This window comes from Bison bison, unplaced genomic scaffold, assembly GCF_000754665.1.
Source record: "Bison bison bison isolate TAMUID 2011002044 unplaced genomic scaffold, Bison_UMD1.0 scf7180017863946, whole genome shotgun sequence".
In the NCBI taxonomy this organism is placed as follows: Eukaryota; Metazoa; Chordata; class Mammalia; order Artiodactyla; family Bovidae; genus Bison; species Bison bison.
Window position 1 is genome coordinate 72711 of NW_011494518.1, and position 4606 is coordinate 77316.

The following is a 4606-nucleotide window of genomic DNA, read 5'->3' on the forward strand; positions in this document are numbered from 1 at the left end:
AGCCTTGATGTACTCCTTTTCCTATTTGGAACCAGTCTGTTGTTCCATGTCCAGTTCTAACTGTTGCTTCCTGACCTGCATATAGGTTTCTCAAGAGGCAGGTCAGGTGGTCTGGTATTCCCATCTCTTTCAGAATTTTCCACAGTTTATTGTGATCCACACAGTCAAAGGCTTTGACATAGTCAATAAAGAAGAAATAATGTTTTTCTGGAACTCTCTTGCTTTTTCCATGATCCAGCAGATGTTGGCAATTTGATCTCTGGTTCCTCTGCCTTTTCTAAAACCAGCTTGAACATCAAGAAGTTCACAGTTCACATATTGCTGAAGCCTGGCTTGAAGAATTTTGAGCATTACTTTACTAGCGTGTGAGATGAGTGCAATTGTGCGGTAGTTTGAGCATTTTTGTCATCACCTTTCTTTGGGATTGGAATGAAAACTGACCTTTTCCAGGAAGTTCATTAGAGACTGGCTAAGGTTTTTATTGGCAACCAGGCATGTAGCCATCCTCTGCTTAGTGGTGCCACAATTGTACACCCCTAGAAGGAAAATGCGGAGAAGGCAATGGCACCTCACTCCAGTACTCTTGCCTGGAAAATCCCATGGCTGGAGGAGCCTGGTAGGCTGCAGTCCGTGGGGTCGCTAAGAGTCGGACACGACTGAAGCGACTTAGCAGCAGCAGCAATAGCAGCAGCAGCAGAAGGAAAATGGGGCTTCCCTGGTGGCTCAGGTGGTAACGAATCTGCCTAGAATACAGGAGACCTGGGTCCAGTCCCTGGGTTGGAAGATCCCCTGCAGAAGGGAGTGGCAGTGGGCTGGTGCACATCCAGGGGGCACTGGGCTTCCCAGCTGGTGCTAGTGGTAAAGAACTTGCCTGCCAATGCAGGAGACATAAGAGACGTGGGTTTGATTCCTGGCTTGGGAAGATCCTTTGGAGAAAGGCATGGCAACCCACTCCAATATTCTTGCCTAGAGAATCACGTGGACAGAGGAGCCTGCAGACTGCAGTCCATAGGGTCACAAACAGTCAGACACGACTGAAGCAAATTAGCACTCAGAAGAAAAATAAATGTTCAGCACAACCCACTTTGTTTTAGAGTTTAGGTACAGTGAGTAATTTTGTCATTTAAGGAAAGTTTTGTATCAGGAAATTGCTTACCTGCCAAGTTTCCGGACCTCAGACAAAGACCAGCTTCCCAGCAAGAATTTCCAAGGATAGCAGTTTCAGGTTTGCTATGTTAACAATTTTTTGCACAGTGTCCTCTAATTATTCTCCTCCAACTAGTCCCGCAGCACACTGTAGAGGCATCTGCTGCCAGACAGGTACACCGAAGATGTGATATTTTTCAAGGTGTCAAGGAAAGGTCCTGGCTTTGCTAGGAGGGGGAAAAGATGACCTACTCAGAAAATGAATGAATGGCACGTTCATCTTAGCACATTTTCTCTTTCTTTATGAACACAGAAAAGATCCTATTGTACAGAAGAACAGCATATATCCAGGCTCCTCCATCCATGGGATTTTCCAGGCAAGAGTACTGGAGTGGGGTGCCATCGCCTTCTCCATATATATATATACATATATAGGCTATCCAAAAGAGTTGCAAAAACAAAGATAGCATACCTAGGAATCACCAAAATTTGAGGATCAGCTCAACAAAAAAGGGCACAAAACTAAGAAACAAAAAACAAAACAAATAAAAATAGAACTAACAAGAGTTAATAGTGCATAGAGAGGGCTACATGTACCCCAGGAGACACATAGGTAATCTTTTAGGGGTAGGGAGGAAACTTTTTAACTCTTTATTTTTTTAAAAATAATTACAAAAATTTCAATTTTACTATATTACTAAAATGTCAGCTAAGCAGAGTCAAGGAATATTGTCTGCATTCCCTATATATTTAAGAGGTGTCTGTTTAAAAGTAGATTTTAGTATTTGTTGAAGGGATAGATGGATAAATTTAATATGTGAACTAAGAGCAGCAATGTTATAGCATTTATAAAGAAATATACTGATAAAAGTATAAGCCTCATCCTTGTCTGCCCTGCAGACAAAAAAAAAAACAAAACAAAACTGGAAACCAGGACAGGTTGTTATAAAAAAGAAGTGAATTCATTGCAAATACAAATGAAAAGTATAATTATTAAAATAAAAATCTCAAAGATGGACTGAGTAGAGCGATGGTCACACAAAACCAGCATGCTAGAAGATCAAATGGGGAATTCTGGGAACTTAATAGAGATTCTAAGAAGGGCTTCCCTGATAGGTCAGTTGGTAAAGAATCCGCCTGCAATACAGGAGACTCCAGTTCGATTCCTGGGTAGGGAAGATCCACTGGAGAGGGGATAGGCTACCCACTCCAGTATTCTTGGGCTTCCCTTGTGGCTCAGCTGGTAAAGAATCCACCTGCAATGTGGGAGACCTGGGTTTATTCCCTGGGTTGGGAAGATCCCCTGGAGAAGGGAAAGGGTACCCATTCCAGTATTCTGGCCTGGAGAATTCAGAGTCAGACATGATTGAGCAAGTTTCACTTTCAAGAAGAGGTGAGAGCACAAATGCAGTCTAAGAAGTTTCAAAGACATGTTTTCTACAGTGGGAGTCTCAACTTTTCACATTAATAGAACACACTGTACTGAACAGGATGAGTGAAAAACATATTTTGTGATAAAACCAGAGCCTCAATGGAACGAATAAAGTGTTAAATGCTTCCAAAGAAGAAAAGCACACATGATTTTCAGATTAAAGGCAAACTAAATGCAAGAAGACATTTTCTCAAAATTCTAAGGGAAAATGATGCTGAGCTTTATTTTTTGATGCTATTATAAATTTTATAATTTACATTTTCAGTATATTTTGTTCATTGTGAGTATACAGTAACACAATTATTTTTACTTGAATTCTACACCATCACCAAATTAATGAAATTTGGTAGCTTTTTTTGTAGGTTATTGAATTTTCTTTAAAAAATATGTTGCTTATGCATTAAGACAATTTTATTTATTCTTCCCAACAAATGCTTCTTATGCCTTTTTCTTGCTTTATTGTACTGACTAGAACTTCAGTACAAGCTGAGTAGAAGTGTTGAACAGATTTTTTTAACCTTAGGGGAAAAGCATTCAGTGTTTCACAGTTAGGCATGATGTTAACTGTAGTTTTTTTGGTAGATGACTTTTACCAAGTTGAGAAAATTCCTTTCTCTTCCTAATTTGATGAGAGGCTTTATTAGAAATGGGCTTCTCTGGTGGTTCAGCTGGTAGAGAATCCGCCTGAGATGTGGGAGACCTGGGTTTGAATCCTGGGTTAGGAAGAGCCCCTGGAGAAGGGAAAGGCTACCCACTCCAGTATTCTGGCCTGGAGAATTCCATGGACTCTATAGTCCACCAGGTCTCAAAGAGTTGGACACGATTGAACGACTTTCACTTACCCTTTATTAGAAAGGAAGTTGTATTTTCTCAAATGAATTGTTTATATTTATTAAGAGGATCACTTTTTCTTTCTCTCCAGTTGGTTAACATAGTGAATTAAGCTGACTGATTTTTGAATGCTAAACTGTCCTGGCATTCCTTGGATAAATACACTTGGTCATAATACAGTTCCTCTTAATATAATATTGGGCTTGATTTTCTGAAATTTGTTTAGGATTTTTGCTTCTCTTTCTATGAGAAATATTAGTTTGCAGTTTTCTGTTCTTGTAACGTCTTAGTTTGGTTTTGGCATCAGTATAATGCTGGGCTGATAGAATGCACTAGGACATATGTAATCACTCCTTTTCAATTTTCTGGAAGAGTTTGTGTACAATTGGTATTTCTTCCTTAAATATTTGGTATAATTTACCAAAGAAGCCATCTGAGTCTAGGACTTTATTTGAGTGAGTGAACATAGCTCAGTTGTGACCAACTCTTTGTGATCCCATGAACTATGCCAGCCTCCTCTGTCCATGGAATTCTCCAGGCAAGAATACTGGAGTAGATTGCCATTCCCTTCTCCAGGGGATCTTCCCAACCCAGGGATTGAACCTGGGTCTCCCACATTACAGGCAGATTCTCTATTATCTGAACCACTGGGGAAGTCGATTTTATCTGTGAAAAGGTATTTAACTTTTAACTCAATTAAAAAAATAGATACAGAGCTCTTAAGTTTATTTATTTATTTTTTAACTTTTTATTTTAAACTCATGATAGATTAATAAGAAATTAAAAAAGAAAATACAAAAATGTCCTCTGAAGCCTTCTTCCAATTTTCTTCAATGGTTATATTTTATGTAATTTTAGTACAATATCAAAACAAGTAAGTTGACATTGGTATAACATTTGCATAGTTCTGTACCATTGTTGGCACTCAAGACATAGAACTATTCCATCTCACGGAGGTCTCCTTTCTGCTACCCATTTAGCCACAAGATTACCAGCACTGCCCCCCCCCCCCCAACATCCTATCACCTCTAACCCCTAACAACATATTTCCATCTTTATGGTTTTGCCATTTTGAGAATGTGACAGAAACCAGCGTGTGACATTTTGAGATTTGATTTACTCTTAGCCTTAAACCCTTGACATTTATTCAAGTTGTTGTGTTAACAGTTTGTTCCACTGATTTTATTTCTGAATGGT